Source organism: Ovis canadensis, chromosome 18 (assembly GCF_042477335.2).
Source record: "Ovis canadensis isolate MfBH-ARS-UI-01 breed Bighorn chromosome 18, ARS-UI_OviCan_v2, whole genome shotgun sequence".
NCBI lineage: Eukaryota > Metazoa > Chordata > Mammalia > Artiodactyla > Bovidae > Ovis > Ovis canadensis.
In genome coordinates this window covers 1,148,988-1,166,346 of record NC_091262.1, presented here as the reverse complement: position 1 = coordinate 1,166,346, position 17,359 = coordinate 1,148,988, and the positions used below count along the sequence as shown (strand labels likewise).

General features: G+C 43.6%; 1 long non-coding RNA gene across 2 annotated transcripts; it reads left to right on the top strand.

The window, feature by feature from the left end:
• Positions 1–2,474: 2,474 nt before the first annotated feature.
• Positions 2,475–16,896, top strand: LOC138423573 (uncharacterized). 2 transcript variants are annotated; one of them, XR_011250316.1, is made up of 5 exons: positions 2,475–2,647; positions 4,154–4,260; positions 5,886–6,019; positions 8,055–8,175; positions 14,164–16,896. It is a non-coding gene; the product is annotated as an uncharacterized lncRNA (long non-coding RNA). The 2 variants fall into 2 exon arrangements; XR_011250317.1 differs by lacking the exon at positions 4,154–4,260 and having other exon boundaries at positions 2,486–2,647.
• The last annotated feature ends 463 nt before the right edge of the window (positions 16,897–17,359 follow it).

The window sequence follows — 17,359 nt, the reverse complement described above, 5'->3', positions numbered from 1 at the left end:
CTGGTGCTCTTCGTGAGCCGCTGAGTCTTGGCTGCCAAGCAACCGCTCGAGGATTCCTGCACTTACCTTTCCCTTCCCTCTCACAGAGCTCTCACTGCTGGAGCCCTTGGCAGTGTGCAATCCACCAGGCCCTAAGCAATCCCCAAGGACCCCTGGGGCCTAGGTTCAAAGGCAAGGGAGGAGCGGAGCTGAGCCCAGGAAGGCTCCAGTGGCTTCTCCCAGCCTTGCGCAGCATGCTCCTTCCTGGGGAGGTAGCGTAAAAGCAAGGCAAGTCTGGGCAAGGCTCGCCCATGGCAGAGAAGCCTCGCGCCAGGAACTCTGCCAGATCGGGCCTCTGATCAGAGCTGGAACTCTGCTGTACTGGAGGCACACTTGGCCTGGGCAAGCAGGGATTTCAGCTTGACGGGGCTGGGCTGCCTCCTCTTTCCCCGAGGTGGCTCGCTTCCCTCTTGGCTGTGCACTCGCCGATCAGGCGGGGGCGCAGGGCTCCTCCAGCAGGTCTTGCCTCAGGGGCTGCTTCCCCTGAGTTGGTGCTGTGGGTGGGAACCCAGACAGGCAGGATCAGACCCCAACCACTTGCAGATGTCTCTGCTGGGGAGGAGAGTGCTAGGGAACCTACGTCTGTCATGCACTTGCTGGGCGCCCACGGAGTCAGCCTCCGGGTGTGCGGGGCTGCAGACCCCAGCCAGGGGCCCTGGGAGCCTGGTGCTCTCCGTTAGGCGCTGAGCCTGGGCGGCCAAGCAACCGCTGGAGGAGCCCTGCACCTGCCCTTCCCTTCCGTCTGACAGAGCTCACACTGCTGGAGCCCTTGGCAGTGTGCAACCCACTGGCATCTAAGCCCTCCCCAAGGAGGCCTGGGGCTTTGGTGCAAAGGCAAGGCAGAAGAGGAACTGAGGCCAGGAAGGCGCCAGTGGCGTCTCCCAGCCTCGCGCAGCGTGCTCCTTCCTGGGCAGGAAGCCTAGCAGCGATGCAAGTCTGGGCAAGGCTTGCCCAGGGCAGAGCAACCTCCCGCCAGTAACTCTGCTAGATCGGGCCCCTAACGAGAGCTGAATCTCTGTGGTACTGAAGTCGCACTGGGCTCCGCCCAAGCAGGGCTTGCAGCTGCTCGCGGCTGGGCTTCCTCACGCGGCTGGGCTGCCTTTCTTCCCTGGAGTAGGCTCTTTTCCCCGCATGCTGTTCACTTGGCTTCCGGGGGGGGGGGGGCACGCTCTGTTCCTGCTGCAGGTCTTGGCTCAGGGGCTGCTCCCCCTGAGCTGGGGCTGTGGGCGGGAGCCCAGACAGGCAGGGGCAGGCCCCAACCAGCTGCACACCCCCCTGCTGGGGAGCAGAGGGCTAGGGAAGCTACGTGTGTGAGGCAGCTGCTGGGCGCCCACGAGTCAGCCTCCCAGGCATTCTTCAAGCCTCAGCCCACCAGGGCAGGCTAATAAAGAACTATGGACCCTCTTAGCCCTCACTTTAACCTATAACCCTAATGGTAACGCCCCGAACTCTAAGAAGAGGGGGGTCCCCGAATTCTAACCTGAACCCGAACCCTAACAAGTGGGGGGGGTTGCCCGAACCCTAACCCTAAGCTTAACAATAAACCTCTAAAATAAAAAAATTTTCTGGTCTAAGCCCTGGCTCTTGCAGTCCCCTGCCCCTTAAAAGCGAAAAGGTCAGACTAGAGACTTGAACTCCTGATTTAGAGGCCATAGTCTGCCTGCCTACTGGCCCGCCTAACCCCTATGCCACAGAGGCTTACTGCTTTCAGCAGGGCTCCCGAACCCTCTTCAAGCCTCGGCCCGCCAGGGCAGGCTAATAAAGAACTATGGGCCCTATTAGGGCTCACTTTAAGCTGTAACCCCAACACTAATGCTAACCCTAACCGTAACCCGAACCCTGACCCTGACATGAACCCTAACCCAAACCCGAACTCTTAGAAGAGGGGGGATCCCCAAATTCTAACCCTAACCCTGAACCCGAACCTGAACAAGTTGGGGGGTTGCCCGAACCCTAACCCTAAGCTAAACAATAAACCTCTAAAATAAAAATAAACGTTTCTGGTCTAAGTCCCGCCTGTTGCTGTCCCCCGCCCCCTAAGAGCAAAAGAGTTAAGCTGCGGACTTGAACTCCTGACTTACAGACCATCGTCTGCCTGCTCACCAGTGCACCTAACCGCTACGCTACAGAGGCTTGCTGTTCTGACAGAGCTCCCGGACCCTCTTCAAGCCTCTGCCCGCCAGGGTCTGGCTCTATAGACTATCATGGCTGTCCTAGGTCATCTTTGCTTTCTATAGTCATAGTTTTATCCCTAAATCATAGACAGATCAGCTGAGAAAAAGCTTGGATTGTCTCGGTGGGGTGGATTTGCTTGTCCTTGTGTTTCACCTGGAGGCAGTCGCGGTCCCGCGGGCCTGTCCTGGAAGGGGGCGTGGGGGTGGGGCGCACCGTGAGCGCGTCGGGGGCGGGGCGAGCCTGGGCGGCTGGTCAGGAGCGCGGCTCACGTGAGCGGGTCTGGGGCGGGATGAACATGGCGGCGCGTCGGGGGCCAGGCTTCCCAGTTGTGCTCTCAGGGCTCGCCATTGCAGCTGGGAATGCTCGTTTCGTGGGCTCCTGGGTCCCCGTCGATTGGCATCCAGCGAGTAGAGCGCAGGGCTGTGGGCCACAGGTAAGGGAACTCGGACTGGGTGGAGCAGGGAACCATGTATTCTGCCCTCTTTGTTTGCAGTCTCGGAGCCGACTAAAATGGCGGTCGCAGAAAAGCCTCGCCTTTGGGGCCAAGGGTTTTGCCGCTTTACCCCTTTGCATAAAGCTCAGACCCGCGCGGTTTTCCCAAGCAGCCTAGTGTGTTGCTTCCTACAGGCCTGGAGAGGATAACAGGCAGGAAGGCCAGGGGTCTCCAGCCAGAGAAAATAGACTGCAAGTGTCAGACGTTTTTTTCTCTGTCTTAAGAGGCAGGAGGAGACAAAAGAGTGCTGCATTTTTTTTTCTCCATCTTGATACAAATTTAAAAGGAGGTTTCTCTGAAAATTCTGTGTTGCCATGACCACTCCTGGCTCCACCTGAATTTAACTTTTCTCAAACCTTGAACTAAGCAATGCATTTTTCTTATGGAAATGTTTGTCTTAAGGTATGCTAATGTGCTATGTATTTACCCAAGGCTCTGTCTTCAGGTCACTTCCCCCTAAAGGCTCAGAAACGACTTGACAAACCAGTATGTTTTACTCATACCTTGTTCTCTTAATCTATGTGAATGAAACTATATATTTGCTTGGAAATCTGCCTTTCTTCAAGATTCATGTCCATCATTTTATGGCCTGGGATGACTCATCTGCTGCCAATGTTATCTCAATGCTTGCTGTGGGTGAGGGGCCTGGTGCCACTCTCTGAGACATTGTCTTTCTTTCATTAGCAGACTGCTAGTGGCTCTATAACATCTGGCTAAAGACTAGCAGGGGGTACTCTTTCTTCCCCCTTTTAATGTCTATGTCAGCAGCTCTCTCGATCTCTTTTATACTTTAATAAAACTTTTAAACAGAAAACCTCTGAGCCATCAAGCTTCTTCACTTGCCCTGGATTGAATTCTCTGGAGGCCGAGAATGCTGGCATCTTTTGTGGTTTAGCAGCCACGTTTCAGCCTTTTGTAATTCATATTGAATCTTCATTTCAGATTGAAGATGCCTTCCACGGTATTGCCAACTGAAGCCTTTTCATCACTATGGAGTATCTGTCCATGTCTTTAGGGTATTTTTCAGCAATCATGTATCATTTCCAGTGTGCCAGTCTTGTCATCCTCATTCTGTCCATAGCAAAGTCTTTTATTACTGTTGATATGATTGAAAGGGAATTGTTTGTTTAAATTCCCTTTCAGATTGTTATTTGCTGGTGTATACAGATAACACTGTGTCATCATTCATTTGTATCAGTTTGGACAGCTTGATAGTTGTCTTTAGTTTCTTTAATTTCTCATAATTTAAGATGACCCTGGCTCATATATTTACAGTCTCACCCCTAGTCTCAGTCATTTCTTCAAAGAACTGTCCTTTTTTTAAACATTACATTATTTTTGACTGTGCTGGGTCTTTATTGCTCGTTTGTCTAGTTGTAGTGAGCAGAGGCTACCCTCTAGTTGCTGTGCCATGGCTTCTCATTGCAGTGCTTTCTCTGTTTGCAGAACTTGGGCTCTGGAGCATGCAAACTTCAAGAGTTGTTCAAGGGCTTCGTTGTCCCTGGGTGTGTGGAATCTTCTACACAGGGATTGAACCCGTGTTCCCTGCATCGGTAGGCAGATTCTTTACCACTGGGCCATCAGAGATGTTTCCTGTTCCCTTTTATTAGAGAATGATATTTAAAACATACATGTAGGAGCTCAATATGCTCACCTTTGAACATATTCAGTTAAAGGTAATTTGTGATGTCTCCAACCTGATCCACCACGACATGGACATTGTAACGTTTCCTTTTGTTTATCTGTAACTTTGCCTTCCAATGGTAAGATACCTGGCTTCCACCGCTTGTCATACACAGAATTCAGTGCTTGTCCCATGTGGTTACTGAAAAAAAAAAACCTGTCAGATTGTCTTTCAAAGGGGGCTCTGCATGCATTGCACCAGTATCTTGAGTATGTTTTTCTATGATAGTTTACTATCAGTATACCCTCAGTGGCCTATTTCAGTCACTACCAATTATGAATGGGCTTGTTTGCTCTAGTGTTCTTGGACAATTTGAGTACAGTTTCTTTGTCAGATATGCATTTTTTTAGGAAAACAGTTTTATTGATTGTTGGCTGTGTTGCATCTTTGTGTGTGGGCTTTTCTCTAGTTTTGGTGAGCATGGGCCATAACTAGTGGTTTGCAGGCTTCTCACTGCAGTGTCTCCTCTTGTTGAGGGGCACAGGCTCACGGGCTTCAGTGGCTGCAGCATGTGAACTCGGCATCGTGGCTTCCAGGATCTAGAGCACAGGCTCGCTCGGCTGTTGTGGCACACGGGCTCCATAGGATGTGGGATCTTCCCATCCTAGGGATCGCACATGCATCTCCAGCACTGGCAGGTGGATTCTTTACTATGGAACCACCAGGGCATATTTTAGATTCTAGTTTTCCACACATGTATCTAGTGAAAGAGGCCAGGATCAAGAGGCATGGCAGCTGGGAATCCTCAGCCCCAGCTCTGGTGTGCTATCCAAAGCTCTGGGGCCTTTGGTGAGCAGCTCAGCTTCCCTGGGACTGTTTCCTCCCATCAGAAATGCCCTGCTTTTGGACTGTAGCCCACCAAGCTCCTCTATCCCTGGGATTTCTGAGACCAGAGTACTGCAGGTGGTGCCATTTCCTTCTCTGCTGCTGCTGCTGCTGCTGCTGCGGCTGCGTCGCTTCAGTCGTGCCTGACTCTGCGCGACCCCATAGACAGCAGCCTACCAGGCTCCTCTGTCCCTGGGATTCTCCAGGCAAGAACACTGGAGTGGGTTGCCATGTCCTTCTCCAGTGCATGAAAGTGAAAAGTGAAAGTGAAGTCACTCAGTGAAGTCGTGTCCGTCTCTTAGTGACCCCGGGGTTGCAGCCTACCAGGCTTCTCTGTCCATGGGATTCTCCAGGCAATGGTACTGGAGCGGGCTGCCATTGCCATTTCCTTCTCTACAAGATAACGTTTTGAAGATATTTTCTCCTGGATATTGCTTTTGATGAAGGAAGGGGGATCCCTTCCCAGGGCTTGAGAGTGAGTTCTTGTCTGACACTGGGCAATGAGTTGTCTGAGGAGAGGAGTGCTGTCCAAGCGAGAGGCTTTATTGGGAAGGGCTGCCGGGGTGGAGGGCAGGAGGGTGAGGGAAACGGAGAGAACCACTCTGTCACGTGGCTCACAGTCTCAGGTTTTATGGTCATTGGGTTAATTTCTGGTTTGTCTCTTGCCAGGCATTCTGAATTGGGATCTCTCTTGGGGGCACACGCATCACTCAGCTGAGATGGATTCCAGCAATGTGGATCCTGGGAGGTTGGTAGGACCTCTGAACTGGAGCCTCCCATCACCTGACCTCTCCAGAATTCTGGTTGGTGGTAGCTTGTTCGTTCCTTGTTCCTTCCCAGGGCCTCCTGTTGTAAGATGACTCCTGCAAGTGTTTTCTTTTCTCTGTTGCCTGGCCAGGGTGGGTGGTCCGTGGTTCATTTAACAGTTTGTTTTTGGTTCTCTCGAGTAAGGTCCTCCACGGGGTAAATGTATGAAATGATAAAAGGCAATGTTTTAACTAATTTATATTCATAATTTGGTAAGTTGGCTTGTTTTGTGTATGTTAGACCTGATTACCAGACCAAAGGTCATGTAGAACTTTAGTAGTTTTCTAAAATTCTATAGTTTTTAAAATGGAGTTACCTTGTTGCAAAGTTTGTGTTTATGTTCAGATTTTTTAAAAGTTATTTCTTTTTAGTTGATTGATCATTGCTTTACAATATTGGTTTGATTTGTCATACATCCACATTAGGTGTACCTATGTCCTCTTGCTCTTGAATCTCCCTCCCACCTCGCACGCATTCCCACCTCTCCAGGTTACTACTGAGCCCCAGTTTGAGTTCCCTGAATCATACAGCAAATTCCCATTGGTTGTCTATTTACAAATGTAGGTGTACCTGCATCCATGCTGCTCTCTCCATTCATCTCACCCTCTCCCTCTTGTTCTCCACCCTTGTCTGTAAGTCTGTTCTCTATGTCTGCACCTCCATTGCTGCTCTGTGAACAGACTCGTCAGTACCATCCTTCTAGATTCCATGTTTTTCTCTCTTTGACTGACTTCCCTCCCCTTTATTAGAACAAACTCAAATGTGTTCCTTTTTATGGCTGCATTCCATGCAGGCTCTGATTGTTCCTTAGCCATGTTTTGCGGAGGGTCATGGAGCTATTCTGCTCCATTTCAGTTTGGGCTTCCAGTCTGAGTGCTCGCAGCAGAGCTGCTTCTGGGTGAGCCCTCTGAGGTCTGTGAGCACCGGGCTGCCCGCTCTTCTCTTGTGGCCCGCAGGGGGCGCCAAAGGCCCCTCTGACCCGCGGGCCCAGGACGCTTTGCCTTTAGACTCTGCTCCGTGAGCAGCTGGCGGGAGCTTTGTCTCCTCAGGACCATCAGGGCTCAGGCTTCTGGATAACAGGGCTGCATCCAGGCTGAGAGGAGCAGGGTTGCCTCAGTGCCCACCAGCAGGGAGGCGCTGCAAGAGCGAAAAATGAGGATGGAGTAGACGTTTCCTGTGTCCAGCTGAGGGCTGACTGGAGGTCCATCTCAGAGGACTCAGGGGGAAAGAGCTCCGTGTGCAAAGCGGTGGGTTTTCAGTTAGATTTGCGTTAGATGATGTAGAGGATGAACACTGATGTTCTTCCGTGTAGGTGGCCATTTTCCTGTCACTGTTTCTTGAGAAGACTGTCCTTTCCTCTTCGCTCGTTCCTGGTTTGATTTTCAGGAACTGACCATGTACAGGTGGGTTCGTTTCTGGGCTCTCTATTCTCTCCTGGAGTCCATGTGTCTGTGTTCCTGCCAGTTCCTCACTGTGGTGGTCACTACAGCTCCGTGATGTAGTTTGAAGAGGGATAGGAAGATGCCTCCAGCTGTGTTCCTCTTTCTCAGAGTCTTTTTGGCCGTTTAAGGTCCTGTTCAACAGTAGCAGCCTAATATTAGGAATATTTCTATTTCTGTGAAAAATGCCATTGAATATTATTTTGTGATTGCAGTCCGTGTATTTGTTGATGACTTTGGTTGGAATGGACCTTTTAATTCCTCATTGTTCCAGTGCATGAGCGTGGAATAATTTTCTGTGTGTTTGTATTTTCTTTGGTTTCTTTATCAGTGCCTTCTAGTTTTCTGACTACTGGTTTTTTATGTTCTTGATTAAGTTTGTTGCTAGATGTTTTATTTAAGTGGGATTTTCTTAATATTTTTTTCTGATTGTTATTAGTGTATAGAAATGCAAGTGATTTTTGGACTGTAAAGGGTAGTATTTTATGATTGTAAATTAATCCAAAATGATTCAGCTTTACTGAATGTAGTCTAACAACTTTTTGTGAAGTGATGTGGAACATTTTATCTGTAAGATCTGTTTCTCCTGCAGTAGGTCATCCAGAGGACCCAAGACATGGTGGTTACTAATAGACTTCCCACACTACTTCTTCATTCCACGTGGACTCCTTCACGGGCAGTGAGCATCGCAGCTTCCCTTGAACTTCATCTGGGTAAGTCTTGGCCTGTATCAGAAAGTTTCCTGCCTGTCTGCTCTAAATTTCTTTTGTGGTATTGACATGGTTGTTTTGAAACCTAGTATACTTTCCAGTCATTTAAAATGTACAGAAAATGCCTAGCAATGGGAACAAGTGCTAGCATTTGCCACATCATCTAAAATACTCTATGTGTTTTATCCAAAATGGGTACCTTCTGCAGAACCAGCACATAATCTCCAAAATCAGGAAATCATATGGTACCTACATTATAATGTAATCCACTGCCCCACTTCCACTTTTAGCAATTGTTCAAGTGTATGAATATATCTTTTGTTTCCATCGTCATCCTTTTTTCTTTATTTAGAGTGTTACTGAGATTTTCAGTTATTTGGACAAACTTGATGGATTGAAAGCAGACATGGTGAATAAGGGTTCTGGGTGGCCTTTTCTATGTGGATTTCTTTTTCACTGAAGATGGTTTTAATATTTATTCATGTGGTAACATGTATGAATCCTGCATTCTTTCTCCCCCCCCCCATAGTAATTAAAAATAAATAATATGCCATTTACCATTTAGATATTTGTAAGCATACAGTGTTGTAGCAGACAACCTTTTCTTGTTTTGCAAACCAGTTTAATAATGTGCACCTTGTGCGTGCTTTGGAGAAACTCAGGAAACTGAGTCAGTGACTGAAATGGCCCAAGATATCACCTTAGATTCCATCTTCATCTGAAAACAAAACAGGCACTTTCTGGTGGTCCAGTGGCTGAGACTGGACACTCCCAAAGAAGGAGGCCCAGGTTCATTCCCTGATCCAAGAGCTAGATCTCCCATGCCACAAAGGAGAATTTGCATGTTGTAGCTAAATATCTGGCTTACCTCAATGAAGGTTGACCTGGCGCAGCCAAATTAAAAAAGAAACAAATATTTTACAGATACAACCAAAGGAAAGGAAGGGTATGGTTGTTGTGCAGATTTACGGCTTAGCTTTCCCTATCGATAGAAAAGAAAAAAGAGTTTCAAAAGACTGTGTCTCATCCTTCTATCTGGCATATAGAGAGGATTCCTTTGAAATGAGATTTCTCTGGTAAATGTGACTCACAGAAGAGCTGTCTTGAACTTGGGTTTCAGAGATGATCATGTGTCCTCTAAAAAAAAAAGTTAATTGGGTCCCACTAATTCTCATGCTGAGGTGGTATATTTTGTGGTAGCATTTGCTCCCCTTCACTTTGGATGTATCCCCATTTGTTTACACTGTCATCTACTGAAGACATCCTGATATTTGAAAGTTTTTAGTTATTACAAGTAGAGCTGTTGTATATAATCATGTGATACTTTTTGTCTGGACGTTTTCAAAGCTGTTTAGTAAGTGCTAGCCATATAGTATTCAGGTCACAGGTGAGCTTTGTTTAGCTGTGGAAAAATCCAGCTATGTTTCTCTGTGGCATGTGGGATCTTCTGGGGTAAGGGATCAAACTAGAGTGTCTTGCATTGTCAGGCAGATTCTTTACCACTGAGCCACCGGAGAAGTTGTGCCCTACCCCCGTTTTTTTTTTTTGAGTTTACTGGATCTAATAGGTGTGCAGTGCTACCTCACTGTTATTTTAGTTTGTAATTTCCTAATGATATGTGATTTTGAGTCTTTTTGATAGGCTTATTTGCTATCTTTATATTTTTGTAGGCCAGGTGTTTAGGTGTATACATTTTTTATGAGATTGTTCTAGATTTTTTGGTATATTTGGAGTACAATCCTTTATCAGATATGTATTTTATAAATATATTTTCCTGTGGCTTGTGTTTAAGTTTTGTGAATAAGGTTTTTCACAGTTTAAATGTCTAATTCTTTAAAGTTAATGTTATATATGTTTTATATCCTTTTTTGGATAGACTTTAGTGTGTTGTTGTTGTTGTTGTTAAATTTTATAAGCAGAAGTGAGGTACTGTAGATACAGTTTTAAGCTAAGCTGAGGTACCATAGATACAGTTTTGCCTTTTGTCTGTTAAGAAGTTTGAGTGAGTTTGGTGTACACTGTATATAACATTATGTCTACATTCATTTGACTGGATATAGCTTCCAATTATTTGTCTAATTGGTTTTGGAGATATCACGGGAAGTCAGTTTTTCCAAGGGAAACTGAGGTCCATGAAACATGAACTCTTTTCGATCGGTCGGAATCACTCTCTGCTATTTCTGACAGATTTGACTTGTTTGGATATCTCATATGAGTGGAATCACAGAACGTTTGTCTTTTCTTGGTCTGGTTTATTTCACATGATCTAATGACCATAAGGTTTGTCCACATTGTCGCATTGTCAGAATTACTGACTTTGAAGGGCCGAATCAGATTCCATTGTGTGTATACCACAGTTTGTTTATGGAATTGGCTGCCATGGACACTTAGATCACTTCTGTTTGTTTGCCAGTGTGAATCATGCTGTTGTGAGTATGACGGAAGAAGTATCCATTTTTTCAGCCCCCTTTCCCAATCCTTTTGGGTACATAGCTTGAATTGGAATCGAACTATGTATTTATTCCATGTGTTTGTTTTGGAGTCATTTCTGTAATGTCTTGCAGAGTGGCAGCACCATTTAATGTACTTTTTCGTATGGTGGAATACCGTTCAAGCTTCTGAATATACCTTGTGTTGCATATTCAGTCTCCCACCAACGGACACTTGAATGAGTTCTACCTTTGAGCTATTGTGAATGTCACTATGAGTATTTGTGTACCAGTTTTTGTTTGAATTATTAACAAGTACATTACTATATATAAAAGAAGCCACAAGGACCTACTGTACAGGTTAGGAAACTATTAAATATCTTATGATAATGTATAATGGAAGAGAATCTCAAAAGGAATATATGAAAAGCACATAGTAACCATGATATTTATTGTGCCAACACTATGAGTTATCATAGCACTACTCAACGTGTATTTATACATGTCAGTAAAATATTCACATCTGTAAGGATATTATAAAAAATTATATAAAAAATCAAGAATTCAAACAGAGATTAAATAAACTTCCTGTCATTGCTCATCATCATTTATACATTCATACTACCTGTAACACTCATTGTATAAGTGCTGGACTAGCAATTGATGTTCTCGTAAACCAAGAGATTGTGAAGGTGTAAGGAAATATAGCTTATTGAATTCCTTAATGAAGGATTATAGAACTCTATGTCCATGAAGTGAATGAAATTCCATTTTATTGAACCACATTCTTACTAGAGTGATGAGCTTCCACCCCACCCAACGTTAGTTCACAATGAAATCCTGCAGTCCTCTGGCCTCAATGTCTGCTTCCTGCTACCGAGAAAGAAAAGATGAGGAAGTCCTGACAAAACCGATGCTATTTTTCTTTTTCTGATTTGTATTTTATCGCAGGGCTTGGCAAAAAGAGGGCCCAACCTGTTTTTAGAGTTCCATCCCAAGGGTCCCTCTGGCATGTTCCCTATGTTGACAAAGTGCTGATTATTTTCAACAAAGGACAATGATCTGCACTTCACTATCTGTTGCTTGAGCTGGAATAGCGGGCATCCCTTGAAGTGCATTCCTTCATGCTGAAGTAGGCATCCCTGAAGCAATAGTATAAGAGGAACACATTTATCACGTAGACATCGCAGCCCATGCATTTGTAATAATTTTTCAGTTATACCCATCATCATCGGAGGAACTGACTTGTCCCAGTAACAACGAGAGTACCCAGTATAACAGTTCCTTGACTTATGAGTACTTCCTATGAGTACCCTTATGAGTACTTCTTCCAATGTTGTTTCTCCTACTTTGGTCATGAACAGTAGAAGCTGATGGCAGTGGTCCTTGAAATGTATGTCGATTCCTAGGTGGCACAGTTGATAAATAAAAAATCTGCCTACCAGTGCAGGAGGGGGAAGTGATGTGGGTTTGATCCCTGGTTCAGGAAGATAACAATTCATACACATGTTTTATGTGAACCAGTTTGATACTCATGAGTTTTTTCTTCTGTATACAGAAAAACAAATGCTGTTCAAGGACACTGAAAGAACCCTGATGTTGAAAATCAGATCTGTATTGTGAGCAATGCTTAGATATCCATGAGTCGAAGCATAGTATTATGCCTATCATCCTTGTATTTCTCTCAGTGAAATATGTTGAGGAAAACTCTTCATTCGTGGTCTAGATTCACGAAGAAGCTAAATAGCATTCATCCTTTACGTTGACAACTGTGAATTTAAATCTCCTGTGAATCCTATGTGACAACCACACATACCAACATGAGTTATCAGTATTATATCAATATTTTTAGTCCTATTGTATGTCAACTAAAAAAATCAGTATATAATTGTACATGAAGTCAAGACATAAAATCAGTGCAAATACAAAATGTTCCATCCTTTGAGAAAGGGAGAAAAACATCTCTGTGCTTAGCCTATTGCATTTTTATGTATTAGACCCTTAAGTAGTTTATTCACCACACCCTGTGAATGATTCACAAATCTTCAGAGAAGAAAGGATCATTTCTCTTGAACAATGAGTAGTTCAACTATTCTCAAAGCAAAGCCATAAGTGAGTCTTATTTTGGGTGAGACCATGAAAACTCAGCGTTTTCATTATGCTTGTGCTTATGATGGGAGGAGGTCTGAGAAAGCACTTCTGAAGGTTTATTCATACCAGTCGTTCTCATATGTATCGAGTCTTTAAAGGTCGAATCACCAAGGTGTTGCTTCTACACTTGTACTAGGCTGAGCAGCAACATTCCCTTTCTCCGTAAGTGCAGTAGACGTGTTCCCAACCTGTCTGTCTTCTGTCCTCTGGAGTATGCATTGCTTGAGCTCATCACAGCCTAGTAGATGGAAATCATCAGGATATTCTGGAAACCCTTTTTATTTCAGTCTGTTCAGGAGGTTACCACTGCTGCAAACCTCTGGATTTTACCAAGCGCTTTTAACAACCTCAGATGAAGGATATAAGTCAACACTGGTGACAGCCACGGGCTTCCATGGCCTATCCATGATTGTTGGCTTTGCTTTCATAATCATCCTGTTTCTTATACCAGCTAAACTGTCAGTGTATTTTTTAATTACCATTTTATCTTTGATGGTTTTTAGAGCTATTATGGATTTTCCTATATATCTTCACTTATCGGTGAGGGTCTTATGTTAGTAGTAGTTATGACAACTGACTTTCTGTCTGTTAGCTGTGGCAGAATAAAAAAAGAATGACCCACTGTATATTATTAATATTATGTATCAATATATTGTTAGTTTTATTGTTTGCAGTCATCCAATTCCAAGTTTCTGAAATAAACTTTCAGAAAAATCACATCCTTTTGAATGCCCATTTGACTGAATAGGAGCACGGAAATGTTCTTCCATAAAATTGTTTACAGTTTCCATTCCGTTTCTCCTGTTTGATGTAGATATTGGCCTTTGGTTCTATCAGTAGCTTTGCAAGTAAAAAAAAAAATTAATTAGAGCTCGTATGGTAATTTTACTGTTAGCAATAAGTTTAGCATAAAATGAACACAGAAGAGGTTACAGTAGACCAAATATGAAAGTCAGTTTAAAAGAAAACATAGTGTTGAATGTTTACAGTAGGAATATAGTTATGAAGTTCCTTTATTATTATTCTATCCTTTCCTTTTGTTTTGCAGGGGTGTTAATGTACAGATTCCAGTACTATGGCTAGAGCGAATAATAGTATCATTATTCTTGAGAGCAACTCTACTAAGTCTTCACGCTCATGTCACTCAAGGTTTTTTAATACCTATTATGTTAGTCGTGTTTGTAGTTTGTGAAGTCACATAAGTTGCATTCATTCAAGCAATAGTATCAAACAGCTATGGCATCAATTATAGATGTGAATCGATATCGAATGTGAATCCATTTCACTGTGACAAGTTATTATTGTAGATATTCTATTCATGCCAGTAACAAAGCTGTGCAGAAATAATACAATGTTTATTAAGAAAATAAGATTTACTAATTTGTTTTATTATTCTATTTCTTTTAAACAGATTTAATGACAACAGGCTCAACTTTTCATTCACTTGTATGACTATGAGCAGTTTGACCAAGTTGAAGAAGATGACTCGTTTGTAGTCTTCCTCATCAGCTCATTCCATCTACTGGCTTTAAAATCATTTAGTACAGAGCTCACCGTCTAGGTGTTCATCCAGTGTTTTGTTTGCTTATCATGCAGGATCATTTTAAAAGGAAAAGTATGTGTGTATGAGTTAGAGCTCTGATCCCAGGAGTCCATGTAGAAGCTTCCCCTGAGAAATGTATCGTTTTTGCACCAATGCTACTGAAATGTGTGAATGTGGTATACCACGCGTCCCAATAAGTGTAAACAGCGTCATAGGCTACTTATTTGAAATGACCAGTACTCATGACATTCCATTCAACTGAGGACTAAATATAGCCAACGTAGGCTGTGTTTGCCAAATAGACTTTGAAGTATTCTTCACACAGTCCTTCATCGATGCCAGTTTTCAGATCGAAGAAACCCTTGCTCCATGAAGTTTGTGAACACATATACTCATGTTTTGTTTGAGATTTTAAAGTCATTCTTCAGTTTTGTTGGAGGAATGGTTCTGTATATGCCCCGTGGATCCCCAAATCCACTGATGTTCATGTGTCTTGGGGCTTCCCAGGTGGTTCTAGTGGTAAAGAACATGCAGAACATACCCATGCAGGAGACATGGGAGGTATGGATTCCATCCCTGGGGCAGGAAGATCTCCTGAGGGAGAGCATGGCAACCCCCTCCAGTATCTTTGCCTAGAGAATCTCATGGAGAGAGGAGCCTGGTGGGGCCTAGTCCATATGATCCCAAGGAGTTGGACACAATGTAAGTGACTTCGCACAGCACATGATTCGTTGTCATAGCTAATATAATGGAGATGACATAAAAAGAAGCACCAGCGGGCGAAAGTCAATATCCATCACTTTTAAACTTTGGAATGTATTGTGATATTTTACATCCATATTTGTATGACTTGATAGTTGGAGAATCGATGCATGTGAAGGCCTGGTTGTGTTATATGTATGTTGAGGGAAGATATATTTTTATGTGGTTTGACATATAGGTCCCATTTCATTCGTAGACATATGCATACTCATCACTTATCATCATTTTTTTTTTTTTGAAAAGACCATTGTTTGGAAAGGTTGTTGTCTAACCATGAAAGATGCTTGAATTCTTGGGCTCCTTAGAGGAAGAATTCAACCCGGGGCCAGTGATGAGGCTTGATCAGTCAGAGCTTTTGTGTCCCAACGTTTTATTAAAGTATAAAAGAGAGAAAGCTTCTGACATAGACATCAGAAGGGGGCAGAAAGAGTGCCCCCCTACTCATCTTTGGCTGGATGTTATCTAGCTACTAGCAGTCTACTCATTAGAGAAAGGAATGGCAGCAGACCCCTCACCCACAAGATATATGGAGATGACCGTGGCACCAGGTGAGTCATCCTGGGCCATAAAACGATTGATATGAGCAAATGGATAGCTTCATTCACATAGATCAGGAGAGCCATGTATGAGTAAAGCATATTGGTTTGTCAAGTCAGTTCTGAGCCTTTAGGCAGAACCTACTTGAAGATAGAGTCTAGGGTAAATACATAGTACATTCACATAGCTTAAGGCAAACCTTTCCATGAGAAAAATGCCTTGGTCAGCTCAAAGTATGAGAAAAGTGAAGTTCAGGCGGAACCAGGTGTCATTATAGCAACACAGAATTGTAAGAGAAAATCTCTGTTTAAATTTGTATCAAGAAGGGGAAAAAAGATAACAGCTTGTTTCCTCCTGCCTCGGAAGTGACAGATAACAACTGTCTGACACTTGCACCCCATTTCCTCCCTTTGGAGACCCCTGGCCTTCCTGGCTGTTACCCTCTCAGTTTCATTCATTGAGCGTTTTCTGCCTTGTGAAACATTGGGCATAGAAGTATGTGTTTATTTAGGGGTATTTCATCCAATTTCATTTAAATGCATATGTGAATTAGAAAGTTTGACATGCTGTTGCTTTGTATACCGATTGGGAAATGTGAGCCTCCAAGCTTAATTTAGTTTTTCATGTTCATTTTTCTTTTTAGGGGTACAAAGAAAAATAATATGACTGTTAAGATCAGCTTTCGTATTTTTTGCCAAATATGAATTGGGATCACATCGATCAGAGATGAGTCTGTGCATGAAAGCCCTAATAACTAATGCTAATTGACTTCACTACCATGGGATGTTTTCATATCTATTGAGGATTTACTTCATGTATTTCGATTTTAACTTTCTGTCTTACAGCCTTGTTTGTAGATCAAAGCTATTTGAAATTGTCATCTGGTTTCAAATGGCTTGTGAGGTTATTCATGAGTGGTTCATAAAACCGAATGGATTGTACGTAGCCATACTTTGTTGTCATTCTATGAATTTGAAGAATGTCTGAAGAATGTCTGCAGTTATGCCTTAAAGATTCATACAATTGATGTCCAATATTTATCTCAATAGACTTGCTTTCAATTTGTAGTTTCCTATGCGTATGTCTTTCTTTATGGATTTGGGTAGAACTTGTATTGGAACACTGAAAAATCTGTGATATCAACCGTGCTGACCTTTCTGGTGGTCATCATTAAGATTTTCACGTTCTATGGATCCTAGTGGAAACAGGTGCTGTTCATCCTACTTTTGTGAAGATTGAACTCATCGTAGAAAGTGGAATTTGTTGAAATATTTATGGTATAAATAAATCTTGTCTCTATAATTACCCAGAGTCCTGGTGCGTATTTGATTGCTAAGTTATAAAATGTATGAGATAGATGTGATCCATCAATGGCGACTGGATAAGTGGTGGAGAGGTATTTTGGTGATGCAAGAGATTTAAATAGTATTTATATCCCTTTTATGTGGATAATGGGTCTTGGATCCATGTTTGAAACCTTACAACCTCGTCTTTTGTTATGCATGGGAAGTGTCAAAAATGAAGAAGATGCGGGTAGGTACTTCAAGGGTAAGTATAGGGCTGAGGGCGTGACTACGATGTGGGTTAGGGTTAGGATGTGGATGGGGGTCGGGTTAGGGTAGGGTAAAGGTTAGAGTTCGTGGAACAGCCCTCCAAACTTGTTAGGGTGAGGGGTGAGGTGTGAGGGTTCAGGATGAGGGTGAGGGTAAGGATTAAGGGTGAGGGTTCAGGGTGAGGGTTAGGATTCAGGATGAGGGTGAGGATT